Source organism: Acartia tonsa, chromosome 6, assembly GCF_053477335.1.
Source record: "Acartia tonsa isolate MP-2025a chromosome 6, ASM5347733v1, whole genome shotgun sequence".
Taxonomy (NCBI): Eukaryota; Metazoa; Arthropoda; class Copepoda; order Calanoida; family Acartiidae; genus Acartia; species Acartia tonsa.
The window spans coordinates 7,512,074-7,532,570 of record NC_137265.1 but is presented as its reverse complement, the minus strand read 5'-3'; the positions used below and the strand labels follow the sequence as shown (position 1 = coordinate 7,532,570).

At 33.3% G+C, this 20,497-nt stretch overlaps 1 long non-coding RNA gene and 1 pseudogene across 2 annotated transcripts; both read right to left on the bottom strand.

The window, feature by feature from the left end:
* Positions 1-720: 720 nt before the first annotated feature.
* LOC145321727 (uncharacterized) lies at positions 721-1,173 on the bottom strand. Its single transcript, XR_013880398.1, has 2 exons — positions 1,058-1,173; positions 721-759 (listed from the first exon to the last, which is right to left on the bottom strand). It is a non-coding gene; the product is annotated as an uncharacterized LOC145321727 (long non-coding RNA).
* Positions 1,174-5,104: 3,931 nt separating this feature from the next.
* LOC145321726 (large ribosomal subunit protein uL14 pseudogene) lies at positions 5,105-5,614 on the bottom strand (annotated as a pseudogene). Its single transcript, XR_013880397.1, has one exon. The product of XR_013880397.1 is annotated as a large ribosomal subunit protein uL14 pseudogene (transcript).
* Positions 5,615-20,497: the final 14,883 nt, after the last annotated feature.

Below are 20,497 nucleotides of genomic sequence, written 5' to 3'. Positions count from 1 at the left end.
TCCATCTCTCTAAGCCTTCGGTACATATCACGTACTTCTTGGCGCAATTCCACGGAAATTTTAAGCACTCCCATGTCCATCTTCACCTTCTCAATGACGTCGAGGTTCCTGGCGACAGTGCTTGACCTCGCGTCATCTGAATCATTGTCAAGCCAGTACAGAATTTTTGTACACTGCTCCAACGACGCATAAACTTTATCTGCAACAGTTTTTTGCTCACTAGCTTCATCCAAATCACGCTTAAACTCGCGCAGCTCACTAATCTCCACGGCAGGTTTTAGACTTTTTATTAGGTCAGATTGGTCCTTGACCTCACTAAAAATGTCACGAATTGATTTTACATTCACATTTTCACATGAACTAAAACTTTGGCAGGCTTTTAGATTGTCATAAAACAATTTTAACTGTTCATCAAAAACTTCTAGCCTTTCACTGCCAATAGCGATTGCTCGCTCAATTTTCTGCTTTTTGGTTAGTGGCATATTGATTCACTAGGTACTTATTTCACAGAAAAATTGTCACAGTTTATTGCATCAATAATTCACTAGATGCTATTGATCTCTTGATGAATGCTAACGCCTATTCATCAGATATTTTGAAATTGTCTCAACCATGACACTTTGGTTGAGCTTGGACTTCCGAATTAGCGGGAAGTTCACGAGATCAGTTGGCGAACATACAAACCCCCAATACCAGGAACCATCAAGTTTCAACAGCAGGTTTGAATATAGATTTATTGATGAAATTATTTCAAAAGACCTGAAATTACAAGATCAATTAATAAACAGAATAAAATATTATTCGTTATCTTAAAACTTTGAGCACTAAAAAAATCTTTTTCTTTTCTTATGGTTAAAGAATCTTTGGAAACTTTGGCTTTAAAGGAAAATTATTTGGTTTAATAAATCATTGTTAAATGCAACAATAAGGCACATAAAATTACTAAAACATATATTAATCATAATTAAGTTTTATGCTTAGCTGGCTAAAGCCTTTTTTAAAACTACATATAATCGTCCTATACACCATACTTCTTAATCAAATTAACAAATTCTACCTGAAGCTCTTATGGTTTCAAATCCCTGATATACTAGGGTAGTTCACACTCAATGAGACCAATGATAGGCCCAATTTTGTTCTCCGCAATCTTCACACTCTCATATCTCATTCAAAAGTAAGAACGTGCGCATCAAAAATAAACAAACACTCTATGCCGCGCCACATTTTGAAAGGAAAGCCCTAAAAGACGACATTTGCGCTTTGATTTTGGTTTAATGATAAGGAATTTAATTTCGAACTTGATAAACACAAAGCTTCCTCGAAAAGAGGTTAAGACAACAATTAACAATAAATTGGTGTACATTCAAAATTATGAAAAACAAAATTAAAATTATTGGTGGTAAAGTTTTGACACTGATGGTTTTTACCCACCAATCAAGATCTAATAACCAAATGGATGTGTGAACGTATAATATGCAGTCCTTTGTACTCTTCATGCATTTTTTATTTTGATTTTCACAAATTGTACCTCAGTCTAAGCCATAATTATAATTACGTTAAGAAATATCTTGAACATATCAAAGGACAACGTGCTCATATGTTTTGTCTTTATGTTGGAAGAATTGTCATTCATCACAAAACTTTTTACATAATCATATCTCACACCACATCATATTTCACATTAAAATTTACTTTTAACATGGTAAACTTTAATGCTTTTATCTATAATACAAAGTAGCTTGATGTCTGTCCGTCCGTCCCTTAGGATCTCGGTAACCACTGAACCGATGGAATTCTACTCTTCAGGGAGTATACTTACTGGTCCTGTGGTTGTTTTAGGCTATTTTCTTGATGGGTGTGACACCCCCATCCCCCCTCACAAAAAAATCCCCCCCTATTCTTTTTTTAAAAAGAATTTTTACGAATTTTGCGAATTCGCCATTTATTCGCGAAAATTTGCGATTCATTCGCATTTTGTTCCGCTGGGTAGTTAATAGAAGAAGTACTTATACCTCTTGGGGCAAAGCCCCTAGAGGCTAGGGGCGAAGCCGCTAGTTATATTGATATAGGACTGTAGTTAAGGGGGGGAGGGCATAGGTTCGACTCTTGTAAATAATATTTACCTATTGCTGCAGATTAGGACATGCAGACAAAAGTCGCTTTCAAAGGGTTAGTTATCTGTTGGATGTTAATTAAGTTTAGAAATTTTTGTGAAGATATCCCTTTATCTACACACTATGCCCCCAGAGGCTTCTAAATGGGAAGGGGATTAGATTCCTACTTTCAATTTTAGTATTACAAAGAACCTATGAGAAGCTACACTGTAAAGGAGAATCATATCGATTCAGAAAGATCCTTCGGTACACACAGATAGACATCCTATTACTTTTATATAAAGATTGACTTACAACTTTTGAACGTTGTCATCCTTGTTAATATTTGCTATTTGATATTGATATGTTACAATGGGGCTATATCTACGGTTGGGCCGGATATCTGGTCATTTTCAATGGTCGGCCGGATACCGGATATTGAATCTATCCGGATACCTGATATCCGGCTGAATTCGAGGATATCCGGTTATCCGGCTGGATATCCAGTTATCAGGCTGAATATCCAGTCATTTGCCGGATGTCAGGCGTTTGCCAGATATCCGGCATTAGAAATCAGCCGAATATCTGGTATCCGGCCGAAAAAGTATCCGGCCCAACCCTAGCTATATCATAAAAAAAATCAATATGAAACCTTTTTTGTTTGTTTTGATGAAGGTTAAAAGCAATCAGAGCTTTTAACTTGATCCCATTCAAATTATTATCATGAATTTAATACATGGACTAAGAATTGTAAAAGATCGGGGATTTACAAAAAAAAAAATATCTAATTAAAAATTGGTTTAAATTGTTTGTTATAGAATTTATCTTAAAACTTTATTAACAAACTATCAGATACTTTCTTTAGTCCTCTAGGGGCACTTGAGGTGGTGAAAGGTTAAATTTGACACCCGCATTTTTAAAAAATTTTTAAAAGTATTATTAAATCCACCCCTCCCCTAAAAATGGTTATAAACCTTCCAAGGATCCTTGATAAGCTACATTAAAAAGGAAATCATAATGGTTCAGCAGTTAGCGAGATCTTTCTGTACAGACAGTTAGAGATCCCTTTACTATAAAGGATTTTTCTTACGTTCAATTCAACAACATCATCATTATCTATATCTTATGTAAAATAAGCTTAAGATTTTGAATTAATACAAAAAATATGTAATTATGTTTTCCAATATATCCAAAATTGCTCTATGTTGATTACAAACCTTCTACTAAACGTTAAGAGTTTCTAAGTGTCATAAAAATTTAATTCATGAGACATTGAAAATATGGTGCCCTATCATTACCGTCCAAAAAAAACCAGTTTTATAGAAAAAGCCAATTTAAACAAGGATGACAACATCCATAAAAGCGAAGCACTGAAACGGTAGGACAAACTGACATTAACACTTGTAGAGTGTAATAACTAAATAATCAGAATATTGTAAAAATCAAAACAAATTGAAAGTAAATTTGTTAAAAAACTGCTTAAATACAGGATAATGTTTTGGACATACTTACATTTTTAGGACTTGATTATAGAGTTGCTTCGCTTATACTATTGTTCTTTGTTGTCCCAGGAATCAATATACCAAAAATCAGATCAAACGGATAATTAGATCACATAAAAATTTGTTGTTAAAAAAGTAGAAAAATCAACAAGTTTAAAATTGACATACGGACATTCTGGTAATGATTATAAAGTTGCTAAAGTTATAAATCGTACCTAACTACTACAGGAATCATCATGCAAACTTTGAAATCGATAGGACAATTCTAACATGCCTAAATTAACGAATAAAAGCTATCTATCTCGGACGGACGTACAGACGGACGGACGGACCGACCCTAATTATAGAAAAGCTTTGCTTTTAAAAAATATTGAAACATTAAAATATTTGGATCATGGAAAGAAAACGAAGTAGCGGGTTCCGTCGTATTTTCACGGTAGCTTTGCTACTATTTCTAGCCCCCCAATTTCCTAATCCTGCGGGGCAATCATTAACATTCATCTAATCTAACCTAACCTTAAATAACCTATAAAAGCTACGGTGAAAATGCGACAAAATCAGCTATTTTATTTACTTTCAATGATCCAAATATTTTAGTATAAAAAAATTTGATAACATTGTTCTCGAATTATGGCGGTAAAATCTAGTTGGCACTGCTCAAATTAATGCGGGAAGCATGGCACATATGGAAATATGATTCGTGTTTAAAGATCAATAGGTCCTTTATTCTAGACTAGAATATGAAGATTACATAAATATTTATTAGTTTTATACAACAAAAAAAACTTTTGACTGTGCTTTAAGCGTTAAGATTAAGAAAAAAGTATATCCTTGATATTCGATAAAAAAAAAAGTAAGATTTTTGTGTGTGTTTGTCATAAAAGATCTCGTGAGCATCTTGACCGATTTGTACACAATGTCTTGGAAGTTTAGAAATGGTCCAAAGAAGGTTTTATGCTATTAGGCTAGGTAAGTAAATCGGCAACCTTCGTTATATAATAACGTCAAACGTCAACTTTTTCTTGCTATGACTAAATGAGATACTTAGAAATATTTCTGTATTGCTATTTTGGTGGGATTTTTAATTAGAATACTCATATAAGAACTTTAGCTTACAAGGTTTCGTGTTTTTTTTTTATTTTTGTCTGAATCTTTGAATTTTACAAACTTCCTGTATTTCATTTAAATAACAGATTACTTTTCTTTTTTATGACACACTTTCAATGCTACTTATGGACCCGAAAGTCCTAGTTCTTTTACAACAGCAGTTAGAAACAAAACTTTAAACTGATTTACAATAACTCAAAGTTGAGTCAAAGAAAAAACTTAAAATTACAACATGTTATGCTAGCATATGGTGATAAAACCAATATGTTATGAATCGGTAGCAGAATAACTTTAGAACTAATCTTACCTTTAATACTTTGGTGCTGGCGTCATATCAACATACTAATTTAGTTTTAAAGCATTTATTATAATGTAGCGTCCACACCCCTAGAGGCATCTAAAGTTCATCATTTATTGTTTAAGAGCGACCAAGTTTAAATTAAGCTATGCTGCTGACATTGCTGGCAATTCTGGGCCAGAGATCAGCGCACTCCTTGGCAACAGGTCCGGTGATGGCTGAACCCTTCATCTTTTCCTTGTTGTTCACAATCACACCGGCATTGTCCTCAAAATATATAAAGGTTCCATCCTTTCTTCTGAGCGTCTTTCGTTGGCGAATAACCACGGCAGGAAGAACCTTCTTTCTGAGCTCGGGCTTACCCTTCTTAACGGTAGCAAGAACCATGTCTCCCGAGCTAGCAGCTGGGAGCCTGTTCAGTCTACCCGAGATACCTCCTACAGCCATGATGAACAAGTTCTTGGCGCCAGTGTTGTCAGCACAGTTCATGATGGTACCCACTGGGAGACCCAATGTGATCTTGAACTTGGCTCCAACGGCTCCACCACGTCCTCTCTTAGACATTTTCTAACCTCTTAGTGAAGTGAATCAAGCAAATTTAGCTTGGTCAGTTTAGACAAAGTTAATTGAGAGAGGGGGGCGACCCTCCAATTTAGATTCTAGTTTTAAAATGAAAGAGGGGAATATATCTAGGGAAGATTTCTCTCTGAAGGTTTGAGTTACTCTACCCCAAAATAGTTATAAACCTTCCGGACCTATAAGAAGGTTCATTGTTAAGGAAAACCATATTTAGGTTCAGTGGTTATCGAGATCCTCGCTACACACACACAAACCTAAATCCTATTATTAAACGCGCAGCTTTTCTATAATTAGGGTCACTTCTTCCGTCAGTCCGTCCGTCCGTCAGACCGTAACGGTTAGCTCTTTACGTTAGTTTAGGCATGTTAGAATTGTCTGATCGATTTCAAACTTTGTATGGTAATTCCTGTAGTAGTTAGGTAGGATTTAGAAAGCGTAGCAACTTTATAATTGTTACCAGAATGTCCGTACGTTCATTTTAAACATGTTGATTTTAAACTTTTTTAACGACAAATTTTTATGTGATAAATTATCCGATTGATGAGATTTTTAAAATACTGATTCCTAGGACAACAAAGTAAAATGTTATAAGCAAGTCACAAAAAAGTCAGTATGTCCTTAAACAATACCCTGTATTTAAGCAGTTTTTTAACACATTTACTTTCAATTTGTTTTGATTTTTGCAATATTCTGATTATTTAGTTATTACACTCTACAAGTGTTAACCCTTACAGATCGGGCCCCTATTCCCACCTTAATAGATCGGGGGGGGGGGGGTCATATTGACCCCCCCCCTCTATCTCGGCTTCTGTTACAGATAAAGTGGTTCATGTGTATTTTTAGAGAAAATTACTTTTTCTAGTCATAGCGATCAGGCCGCTCCTTAGCCGCTTTTTAGCGGCCAGCCGCTAAATTTTAAAACAGCTGTAGAGCGGCCAATTTTGCAGCTAGGATGACCAAATTTTAGGACGAACTTTTATTTTTCATAGTAAAAAAATTACTTTTTCTGATCATCGCCAAAAAACGGCAAATAACGGAAACCGCCATTTTCGGCGGTTACGGCGGTAAAACGGCGGTTGGCGGCGCCAATAAATATTTTTATCTGTTAATTATTGCTCAAGGATTTACCAAAAAAATTTATAGGTCTCTAGCTGTAATAGAAGTCACGATATTCATGATATATGTCTGTAGTAAAGCCGGACAAAAATCGGTCATAAAGTCGGTCAGGGTGCGGTCAAACGGTCATAACACCACTTTTCTCATTCACCAAAAAAATTTTAGGTTCATACCTTATATACAAAGTCATAATGTAGAAATTAAGATTTATTTAGAATTTTTTTAAAATTTTGGTGCTACCCAACCGACTTTGACCGGACACCACGACTGACACAGACCAGATATCCTAATAAAATCAACTCTTGCCGACGTATAATTACTAAACTTAAAAAGTCATGAAGTCACAACTCTCTATCTTACCTACAAAAAAAAATGACATTGAAAAAATAGAGGGGAGGGGTCAATATGACAGCCCCCCCCCCCCCGATCTGTAAGGGTTAATGTTCGTTTATCCTAACACGCTTCTATGTTTAACAGTGTAAGTCTGAGACAGGAGCAGTAAAGTAATTGTATTAGCTTTACAAATTAACTTTAAGCCAAGTTCAATTACAATTATGTTTCTACGTTTATGAGGATTTATAAGGTTTTAAGATTATACCTAATCGGTTATTGAATCTTCTTACAATCAATAGTATAATTCTAACATACTTACTTTACAATCAAATCACTTTGTCCTTCCCTCAAAATGCCTATAGAGCACATTTAATACCCCACCATTTTTTTCAGATAAATTAAAGATAGGGGGGGGGGTGCTATAACTAACCGCTTTGGGGAACCAAACACCTGCAGGGCTTATACCTGCGGTCCACTAACCCTGTGATAGTACCAAGTAACCCCCCCAAAACCTAACATAAAATAACAAAAAATACCAACCATCCCTTACTTTCTGGGTTTTTAGTGCTCGACAAGTCAATTTGAGGGTAATTGCCAATAACTTTGCTACGGACAGACTGATAAACAGACGAAACCTAAATGTTAAAAAAACTTTGCATTTAAAAATATTTTTGTTGGTTTAAGAAATATCCAACTTTTATTTGATGTTACACTTTGACGGTAAAAATCTTAGTTTTTGAAAGGACTGTCTTCTTAAGAATTAATATTTATTTGTAACTCTTGAGTATCTCATTATAATATATAAGTTGGTATAATGCCTTGACTGGAAATAGGGTTACATATGTATATATAATTTAAATTGGGACTTTTGAAGGCTGTTAATGTCTTTGTTATCTGATTAATATACAATTTACATTAAACATCATTTGTCCCTAAAGAGGGGTATCTATAATACAAAGTAGCTTGATGTCTATCCGTCCCTTAAGATCTCGGTAACCATTGAACCGATTGGATTCTACTCTTCGGGAAAAATACCAGTGGTCATATGGCTATTTTTTATGAATTTGTATATATTTTTGAATTTTTTCTTCTTTTTGAGTTTTTTTTTTCTTCTTTTAAACTGTTTTATATCAAATTCACAAAGATTGTGAAACCTACCTTCTCCTGAAGGGGCGAAGCTCCAAAAAGGCGTTGGCAAAGAAATATTTAAAAGCATTAAAAAAGAGAAAAAATTTAAGGTTTTAGAAAATATATATCAATATAAAAGTATAAAAAGTTATACTGATTTTTAAAAAGTTATAAAGAGTTATAACGTTAAAGAATACAGAAAATATCTAAAAAATCTAAACAAAATTTTTGAAATTTTCCCTTGAACCTTTAGGGAAAAAAAGCCCCTAGAGGCTAGGGGCGAAGCTATTAGCTTTTCTATAAAATAAAGAACTGCATACACTAACAACACCCAAAGATGAACGACAAAAGTCTATCAAGGATGACCTTAAGAAACTGATATCTACAACAACAGAAAATTAATTTGCACCCACAAATTGGATCTAAACCCCTGCGGTCGGTTTACCTAGATTACCCAACCTAAACTAACCTGTCCCATAGCTATTTTAAGAATAATATTGCAAAAATTTGATTTTTAGTGTCAAAATCTTATAAGTTGTACAGAAACTCTCAAACGATTAAAATTGAGATGGCTTGAATTAAGCGAAATATATTTTCTACTAAGAAGTGTGTTCTTATTGTGTAGTACAGCTCTAGCCGCGTGTTTTTTGAGACTTAAAATCTTATAAGACGTTCAAATCGGTCTAAAAACGTAATAAGTTGCAAACTATCTGCCAAAACATATGTATAAGTATTTCTTGAGTGTACAGTCCTTTTGCTACATGTTGGTAAATTATGGGTAATTATGCTAATAGCCCATCATTACAACACTAGGAGATACCCAACTATAAAGAAAACATGCACCTATATTTTTTTACACATTCAAAGCTATTTTTAAAAGGGCATGATTTTTATTTTTTATATTCAAATACAGGAACTCTCACCTATCGTTTATAAGATCTCTTAAGAAGCTGGACGATTTTTTCTTTCTTTAGCAGATTTTAAACTACTTTGTGCCGGGGTAGGTAGATTTATCGCTGAAGTCGACGCTTCTTGTAGCTCAGACGAATCATCAAGCAAATTTAAAAGACTTATATACAATGCGAGGTTTAGTGATTTTCTGTTCATTTCAAAATATGTTTCAAAGAGTATTTGACTCTTAAAATACGTTTGACGTATCATAAGCATGATATTCTGTTACCCATTGTAAAAAATCTATTGTAAACATTAAACAACCACTTTTGTCTTGCATATGTTTTAGACAGGTATCTGCAGCCGACTAGCGGATTTAGATTGTTGGAAAATTGCGGTTTGCTCAGGAAGAAAGGAGACAATTTTTTTTTACACTAGTCCCCAAAGTATTGTAATAACGTGTTCTTATTCGTTAGCTTAACAACTTTGGGGTCTTTTAATGAAATTTGATTGGTTGGTTTATTAAGTTGAATGTCCAAACGTTTTAACCACTTATTAAAATCTACAGAAGGGGAAATTTTGTGTATCATCGTTAGAGATACGCATCAATTTAACGGACACTGTCTTATCCCTTTAGATCCCTGGAGTTGTTTCTTTTTTTTCGATTGTTTCAGCTTCAAGATAATCACAACAAAAGCTGTGGCTTTATATTAGAGTAAAACAATAGAGGGGAAAGAGTTTTAATAAGTGTATGTCACCACCCCTTGGACCCTTTCAATTTGGTCTTTGAAAATCAGCCAATAGCGTCGGAAATATTAACACAGACAAGTCGCAACAAAAGAGAAGACAGCAATTTGCCAGCAGACGTAAAAGGTCCCTAACACTGAATCCAGATAGTTGTCAAATTCGTTATTAAACAATAGTTGCATTGCTCTTTTAAATTATGTTTTTATAAAATAGTTCTAGATGCCTGGGACTATAGCATTAACTACCTTGGAAATTGTCCAATTTTATATGAAATCTTAATGGACATACATACATCAATCAGCAAATAAGTGTTCTGTATTCTTTACGTTGTTTTGCAATTGATTATTACCTTGCAGCCGTCTGTCAGTTATAAATTCTCATCTTTTGCTGCTGATTAGCATAATATGACTGCCGTCTGCGGCTGTCTGGCCCCGGTTGTATGTATGGAGGGGTAGAAACTATGTATGAAATTAGCATCTGAAAAGATTCCCCCCTTCCCTTTATTTCCCACTTACCATCCTCTCTTATTGTTTGTTTAACATATTTTCAAACTACAAAAAACAAGGATGATATAATGTAATGCTCAGAAAGCTAAAAAAAATTATTTAATATTATTTTTTGACAATAGTGTAATTTTGTATAATCCAGGGAGTAAGGGAGGGGACAATGGATCAAATTTTTAATTTTTAGGAGTCTCAGACTTTGGGTACTGGCTTAAAGGGAATGTGCAAGAATTTAGCAGATTCTGACTGACTTTGGGTACTAGCACATCATTGCCGCTAACTCGCTGAGTTAGTTTTGAATATAGCAGACAAGTATCAATAAACTTAATTTCTAGCAGACAAAAAAATTTGTTATAAGATGCCTGGTTTTAACAATATTTTTTCTACAGAAAATATCATTTTAATAACCCGTGGGCTAGTGTCCCCCATTCCTTCCCCTGCCCCATGGGATAAGAATAATAAATAACACTGAAAATAAGGGAGGAAAGGGTTCAATGCTCGATACGCACTTTAAGGGAATGCTCCAAAGTTTAATCTGTTTTATTGAAAGCAATGATGTTAGGGAACCTAAGATGTATAAAACACATAGGGGATGTATGAGAAGACGATGGTTATTTTCTTTTGAACCCAGGTGTATCTTTTCATACGTTAACATATAAACAATTTTAAACTCAAAAAGCATTAAAGCAGATAAATTGTTTAGAAAGCGTAGCTTTTCCATATATTACTTAAATATGTTAGGGGAAGATTTGAAAACTGCATCAAATTTTAGGGATTTTTTATAAAATTCGTTTTTTGTATAATTCTTTATCTAAAAGCGGAAATAGAATTTAAGTTAATTAATTTTGACCAATAGGATAGGTGGATTAGAAACTACCTGCGCTCTAAATGGTTGAATGATGTACGACACTTAAGCTTTTCTTATTTCAATCCACCAATCACAGATGTCAAAATTAATTAACTTAAATTGTATTTCCGCTTTTAGATAAAGAATTATACAAAAAACAAATTTTATAAAAAAAATCCTTAAAATTTGATGCAGTTTTCAAATCTCCCCCTAACATTAAAATTCCTTCCAACTTATATATCCTATTGTACAGGGTGTTTTTTTAATAGAACAAAAGTATTGCTTAATATAACCCACTTGCCATTGACAGAAATTAATAATCTATATCTTAATTTCTTCATTGGGTTGCGGCAATTTGTATAAGAAAAAAAAACTTGGTGATTTTCAACAAATTTTTCCAAAGTACCTATTTTTTGGATCATGACCAATTTAAAGGTAGGCAAGTGGGTTTAATTAAGCAATACTTTTGTCCTATTAAAAAAACACCCTGTATTAACTCTTTTTTGTAGTTAATAGAAGATTTCTTTTTTCAAAAATATAATATTTTTTTTAAATTCAAATTTTGTCAATTTATCTTTGTATTGCTATTAAACAACACGAAACGGATAAGACAATGGACGATAAATTGATATACATCCCAATAATGATACACAAAATTACCCCTTCTATAGATTACAATTAGTAGTTGAAACGTTTGGACACTCAATTTAATGAACTAACCAATCAAAATTCAAGAAAAGTCCCTAAAGTTGATAAGTTAATGTATAAGAAAACGTTAATATAAAACTTTGGGGACAGCCCAATGTCCCCTCCCTCCCTGATAAAATGATAACCGTATATTAAGAATTCCTCTGTGAGATCTCTTAGACAGCTTGACAGACCGCTCAAAAATACATTACAGAATATTTTTTTTTCTAGGGAAGGTTAAGATAACTCTGTGAGGGAGGGCAAGCCATCCCATAATTACCTTCCCCCTCAGAAAGAGGTTTGGGAGAAGCAACATATTATCTGTCTTCCAAGGACCTTTTTCGTCTGCTAGCAAATTGTTTTCTGATAATTGGCTGATAATTGGTTGATATTCCCGACACTATTGATTTATTTTCAAAGACCCAATTGATAGTGGTCACAAGGTCGTTGGGATAGGGACATACCAGTATTTAACCCCTTCCTCCTCTAGTGTTTTACTCTTATATTTGTCTTTCTGTCTGTGTACTAAAAGATCTCGCTAATCACAGAACTAATAAATCTCTAATATACTCAGAAGTAACCATTTATTAATCGATTGTGAACTTGAGATAAAAAGATGTATTTATGACAATAATTAATGTATGTTTTACTAAATATATTGTTTTAATCTTCGATTGTTCAAAAGTAACTAAAATGATTAACTATGAACTAGCGGTAAAAAGATGTACATATGTCAAATATAAATGTCTTTTTTACTAAATATATTGTTTTAATCTTTATCTCTATATGACATCATTTAGTCTTGGGATGTTCTAAACCGACAAAGGCTTTTATAGTTCATAACCATGGAGGAAGGGGACATTGGGCTATTTATTACACTAGTTCCCAAAGTTTTATAATGTCGTTTCCTTATGCATTGACTTTGGGGACTTTATTGAATTTTGATTGGTTCATTAAGTTGAGTGTCTAAACGTTTCAACCACTAATTGTAATCTACAGAAGGGGAAATTTTGTGTATCATTTTTGGGATTGTATCAATTTATCGGTCATTGTCCTATCTCTTTTTATTCCTGGATGATAACAATACTAAATTGAGTTGTTATCTTTTCTTTGTCGTCTTATATAAATGGGTAATATTTATAAGTAATCATTTTTATTAATCACCGCTCAGCAGCTGTACATGTTCAGTGTAGCTCGGCTGCGGATGAATTACAAATCTTTATCTACATTTTTTAATCTCTGCTGCAGCTGTGCAAGCAGCTGAATTTCTGCAGCTTTTCATAATTTCTACTCAGTATGCAGTTGGGACGGAAGAAAAGTTTTTTCATTATCGCTTCGAAACCGATCAATATCCGGTGGATTAGAACCGGTTCTCAGGCATACTGATAAATGATGTCTAGCATCGTATTTTATCCAGTTTTATACGAATATAAAAATGTACAATTTTATATCTGCGGTTATCCGTTTATAATACGATGCGAGAAATAACAATTCTCAATCTCAAGTAAAACTCTTATGATCACCTAAAATAATTTCTTTCTTTTTATTTTCTAAGAAAGCACCAAATTATAGCACAATTTGATGGGTATGGCTTCGGTTGTAGCTAGGTTTAGGTAAATTTATCAAAACAATTTGCTATTGCAAAAAAACATAGTTTTTCTCACATTGCCATATCTCTGAACCTAAAATTAACATATTAAATACTGATTGTCTGACCTACACTACAAGTAACATGAAAAAATTGCACCGCTATGGTCTCTTACAAGAACAATATTAATACATAAGTGGCGCAAGTAAAACATATTAAAACTATTTAAGTTTCATGACATATTCATAAAATGCAATCTTTTAATGATATTCAATTATTTTAAAGTTAGTATGTTTTTCAACCTATGATATTCAATCAACTATTGTAAAAAGCTTCTTACCAAAAAATTTGTACTATGAATGGAAAACTGCAGAACACCCCAAAAATGCTCTTATTTTTAAATACCATAGTTATAGACTAGCTACGCTACAAGTAATGGTGGTGCTTCATACAGCCTCTAGTAATGACGAACATATCCTAGTTATAGAGTAGCTACGCTACAAGTAATAGTGGTGCTACATACAGCATCTAAAAATGACGAACATACCCTAGTTATAGATTATCTACGCTACAAGTAATGTTTGTTAAAGAAAAAACAAAAAAATAATTAAGTAGTCTGAAAAAAAGATTTTACAACAAAATTGTAATCTTTTTATAGGACTTTTCATCATTATTTTAGGTTAGGTTATGTGATTACCCTGCAGGGTTAGAGCCTCCCGAAGAGGGGAGAAAGAGGGAAAAAGCTACTGTGAATATACGACGAAACGCCCCTTAAGAGGCGTTACCTTGAAAGGGACTATACCCAAAGTTTCTTTAATCAATGAGGTTTGATTGCTTAAATGTTGTCATCTTTCTATTGCATACGTTTCAATTTAGATATTTATTATCAATATGAGTTAAATGGCCTACAGAATAAGATCAGATTATAGGACATACACATTTAATTATAGAATAGCTATGCTACTAATAACAAGAATGATTACATTCACAAAAAAGCTAAACAAATAAAAACAAGGATGACAACATCCATAAAAGCGAAGCACTGAAACGGGAGGACAAACGGACATTAACACTTGTATAGTGTTAGAACTTAATTATCATAATATAAATTTATAAGAGTCAAAGCAAAATTGTAAGTAAATTTGTTGTAAAACTGCTTGATACAGGATAATTTTTATGGACATACTTACATTTTTAGGGCTTGATTATAGAGTTGCTTCGCTTATTACATTATACTTTGTTGTCCCAGGAATCAATATACCAAAAATCAGATGAATCCGATGATTTGATCACATAAAAATTTGTTGTTAAAAAAGTAAAAAAATCAATATGTTTAAAATGGACGTACGGACATTTTGGTAATGATTATAGAGTTGCTACGCTTTCTAAATAGTACCTAACTACTAAAGGAATCACCATGCAAAATTTGAAATCGATAGGACAATTCTAACATGCCTAAATTAACGGAAAAAGCTATCCGTTACGGACGTACGGACGGACGGACGGACGGACGTACGGACGGACCGACCCTAATTATAGAAAAGCTTCGCTTTTAAAAATAGCATTGACAAATATAGAGTGACTGCACTTTCAATAATAGAATGTTATTTCGAAATCCAAGTAAAAATTTGATATTAATATGTCATTAAATAGCTTAAATATTTTATTTTGTCGTCCAGTTACGTCTAATAGGCGGAGAAAGAAGTGATTACCCCTCCCCCCCCCCTCAAATAAAAAAAAGCTTTGACGTCCTTGTCTATATAATATAAAGATTACTCCCCCCAAATAAGTTTTTAACTTTTTTATTCCTCCCCCAAATGAAAAAGCTTGGACGTCTTTGTCGACGTCTTTGCGTTTCCATACTTTAATATTCAAATGATCCCTTATTTTGGTGCCCAATCGCCCTTGTAATTATCAAACATTAGCTAGAAATCCTTAGGACAATTCTAGCATGCCTTAATTAACAATCAAAGCTCTCCGTAACTGACGGACAGAGCAACCTTAATTGTAGAAAGAGTTCGGTGGTAAAAATAGTTGATTATTCACAGTGTGGGTCAAATTACTTACAGAATCAATTTAATCCTAGTCAAAAATCTGGTGGCGTGTACAAGAGGTTTTTCTAACTATATGTTGGATAGAAGACCTAGGAAATGGGTCATGTCCGAGATCAGAAACTTGATCCTAAAGTATGAAAGGTTGTAAAAACGTGCTAAAAAACGTGTAAAAACGTCATCATAATTAACCTAACATATTATTGGAGAGTTTTAATTTTTTCATAAACTCCAATATTCTATGGTAAAGTTTCTGTAATTCAACATGAACCAATCCTGAGGTTCTTCAATATAGGTGTGTCATAACTAAATAGAAAAAAGACACAATAGAAAATAAATAAAGAATTGAAGAACAGATTGTGCTCCAGTAAAAATTGTGCTACTGAGACGTCAGAAAAAAATGAATTTATGCTGATGTGAAGTTTCAAGTTTTAGTTTTTGTACAATGAAAGAATTAAGTATTATTCTCGTGTATATTCGAATCCTGTGGATAGGAACCGGTTCTTATCCATACGAAAAAAAACTATGTCTAGCATCGTATTATATCCAGCTTTCTACGAATATAAAAATGTACAATCATAAGAATAAAACCAGTTTTTTTTAGCCCCGAGGTATATTCTATTTCCGCGGAAAGCTGTTTATAATACGATGCGAGAAATTACAGTAAAATAAAACAGAAAAAATGTAGCAAGCCCACAGACATCCGTTTGTGCAAGTCTGAAGAGAAGTTTTACAGCAAAAAAAAACATCAAGGACATGCTTTAATTGCACTACTTCTAAAATCAAGCTTCCAGCCGTGCAAAGTATAAGTTTTATATATGGAAAATTTGTAGGGGCTTGCACTGAACATGTTTTAGGCTTTGGGAGAGAGGGAGGGGATAATGGGCTGTTTATTACACTAGTCTAAAAAGTTTTATGATAACGTTTTCTTAATTTTTTGGGGACATAAGTGAATTTTTATTGGTTAGCTCATTAAGTTGAAAGTTCAAACATTTCAACTACTAATTTTATTCTACAGGAGGGGTAATTTGTGTATCATCATTATGTGTATTAAAGACAGCTTTCCGCAGAGGCCTAAGCTAACAAAGCTGGAATTAATTTAATGTTTTTTTTATTTTAATATTTGTGGAAAATTTTCTGTAATACTATGATTTACATGATTTTTCAGTATGGCTGAGAACCACCAATTCTAATCCGGCGAATATTAATTGGATTCGAAGCCATATTGGAAAAGCTTTTTATTTTAAAGCAATCTTTATATTCCACTATCCTTCAGCATCTCGGGTCTAACAAAACTGGTCATAATCTTATAATCGTACATCTTATATCCGCGGAAAGCTGTTTATAATACGATGCTTTAAATAAATTTTCTACTATGTTTTATTATCATTTATTAAAATTTATTATTATAGTCTTATGTTGATATAACAATTGAGCTAAAGTTTCACAGAACTGCCCCCCCCCCCCCCTCTGAAAGTCACCCTACCTCAGGGGAGTTGTTCCTCCCTTGGTATGTGAAATCATATCCGGCTTTTTCACAGGAATACGCAGGGATGAAGGGGTCACTAGTCCCCAAAGTTTTAAATTAAAGTGTTTGTTTTGTAAATTTGTTGGCTTAGCAACTTTAGAGGCTTTTATTGTATTTTGATTGGTTGGTTCATTAAGTTGATTGTTTAAACGTTTCAACGACTATTTGTTATCTACAGAGATGTAATTTTGTGCAGCATTATTAGGGATGTACGTACATCAAATTTTCGGCCATTGTCTTATCCCTGTAGATCCCTGGGAAAACGGACACGATACCTTAAGAATATAGATTTTGCCTTAAAATTTGTCTAATTAAAAATAATCATATCATGCAAGAGACATGATATGTTAAATCGTTCGTTAGCATGCTGTAAAGGTAACCAAATAGAAAAAAATAGAGATAAAACTAATTTTTCATTGTCGTATCCCCGTTCCTTCCATTTCCATATAAAACTTGAAAACTCCGCAGAGCAACTACAAGTCGGCTCATTCAAAGTAAAGCTTCCCTTCATATTTAAATATATGTATAGTTTATCGTGCCAGGTATGTTTTAGAATGTCCTTTAAAAAATCATAGAAGATATGTCAAAAATGGATCTAATTATTTTAGGGGCTCTATGTTCTAAGAGTGTAAAAAAGAGCCTCAAACCATCCCAATCTTCCAAATGGCCTAAAACCATTTGGGGATAAATGTGATACATGGATAAAATGGAAATAAAAAATTTCTTAAAAATAGGATTCAAAATAAATAGTTTGAAGTGAATGTAAAATGAATATTTGAAAGCAAATTATCAGACTTTTATTAAATTTTACAACAGTTTTGTAGAAGTTTATAACTTTGTTTTACATTATAATAATATTTCTGGCTAGCACGCTGTCTTTTAGTCTAATCAAGACATTTTATTCATATCGCTAAAAAATGACCAAAACGTTTTACATCTTTCTTTTACAATATTAGCATAAAAAAAAATTTGTTGGGAGTCAAAAAGTAATAGGAGGTTTGTGTCTGTTGCTAAGTATCTCTCTAACTGCTGAACCAACATGGATCTCCTTTACTGTGAAGCTTCTCATAGGTATATTTTGGGAGGGGGTACCACCTGCCTTCCTACTAGTAACGCCCTCAAAATGATTACAAAAAAAAATAGTAGATAAAGGATCGATTTCCCTTTTAACTTCCCCTTCTCCCTTCTTCCCTCAAGTACCCTATATAGACCTCTAGGGGTATGGCCGCTATCAAGTCATAAGTCACTTATTGCTATGCGCCTAGCTTCTATAGTAGCTTATTATTCAATAGAACAAAAAAGTTGTTAAGTTGTTTGCAAGATATGAATGGACAGACAGAAACCTACTATTGTTAGAGATATCTTGTTAATATTGAAGGACAACGTTCTCATATGTTTTGTCTTTATGTTGGAAGAATTGTCATTCATCACAAAACTTTTTACATACTCATATCTCTTACACCACATCATATTTCACATTATAATGTGGTAGTCGGCATACGGACAAGCCTTTTCCAGAGTATACGATGCTCCGTGTTTATCAAATAACACCCAGACGTTAATCCCCGGCTTATCACAATTCTAGCCAGCCCATTTTTGGCCATTGTTTGATCATCAGAGAAAGCGGTCAACTTATCCACCGCTGATATCGGGAGGGAGTTGCCCCTCCCCTCTACATGCTCCAGCAACCTACCCTTTTCCGGGGGACGTCTACCTTACCCCCCTACCGAAGCCTACCCCTCTACTATTCACCTGGATGGGGCTTCCCCCCATCTTCTCCACACCCCTTCTCTACCTAACCCATTTGTATATAAGCTATTAAATTGTTGTATGTGTATTCAGTTCAAATATATCTTTCAAACAGTAACTACTTGTAGTACTTTATTGATAGAATCCTTAAGGCTAGGGGCTCTTTTGAATCGAACTCGCTCAGTAGGGTTGAACTGCTTCACCCCTACCACAATAATTTACTTTTAACATGGTAAATTCTAATGTTTTTATCATATTAATATAGGGCTGTAGTTAGTTGGGGGGGGGGGGGTGATTATGAGTTCGAATCTCGATAAAAAAAAACACCTAATAATAAAGATTTTTTGTACCATATGCAGCAGATTAGAACTTTCAGGCAAAAGCAGCTTTCAAAGGGCTGGTTATCTGTTGGATGTTAATTAAGTTATAATGGACAATGCCCTAAATCCCCTTAAAGAAAAGATGATAACCAACCTATAGCTATTAAATTGAGTACAACAATTTTGAATTTTAGTATTAAAAAAATTCATTATAAATCAAGTAAAGTATCCAGCCCAACCCTAGCTATATCATAAAAAAAATCAATATGAAACGTTTTTTGTTTGTTTTGATGAAGGTTAAAAGCAATCAGAGCTTTTAACTTGATCCCATTCAAATTATTATCATGAATTTAATACATAGACTGCTAATTGTAAAAGATCGGAGATTTATATATGTATAATGGAAGATATATCTGATCAATATAAAAATTTGTTTAAATTGTTTGTTATGGAACTTATCCTAAAATTGTATAACACAGTATTAACAAACTAGGGGATACGCCCTTAGATGCCTCTAGGGGCACTTGAGGTGATGAAAGGTTGAATTTGACACCCCATTTTAAAAAAAAAATAAAAATCCACCTCCCCCCCCCTCCCCCATAAAAATTGCTATAGACCTTCCCAGGACCTTTGAGAAGCTACATTATAAGGAAACCATATTGGTTCAGAAGTTAGCGAGCTCTTTCTTTACAGATAGACAAAGATCCTGTTACTTTTATACAAGAATTGTTTTAAGAATAGCTTCTCTCTAATTTGATTACAAATATATGTAAGAATATTATATGTAAGAAATTTTAAAATTGAAAAAAAATAATGAATAATAGTCATATATATCATCAAATTACAGACAGTTTTTCGTTGATAGTAAGAATATGATGATAATTTTGTCAAGGAAATTCTCTATAACATACAATACTTGAATTTTAAGTTTTACGAAAAAACTGGTTTTAATCTGGCGGAAATAAATCGGATTCGGAACCATATTATAAAAAAGATTATTTTCCAATGTATTAGAAATTGCTCAATGTTGATTACAAACCTTCTACTAAACGTTAAGAGTTTCTAAGTGTCATAAAAATTTAATTCATGAGACATTGAAAATATGGTGCCCTATCATTACCGTCCAAAAATAAGCTTTTTAGAAAAGCAAATCTTAAAATAGCAAATATTTACAAAACGAAACAGGCTACTTATCTTAACAGTATTAAAATAGTTTTAGTAAATATGAATTTAATGTTAAAAAGGTACTGAAATATTAAAATATTTTAGTGTAAAAAATGAAACAGTTACTTATCGCATTGTATTCCGCGGACATCAAAATGAAAACCAGTTTATAAAAACAAAACTTGCATTAATTTTATGATTTTTACTTGATATTCGTGGAAAATTGTTTGCAATACGATGCGATTTTTCAGCATGGCTGAGATCCA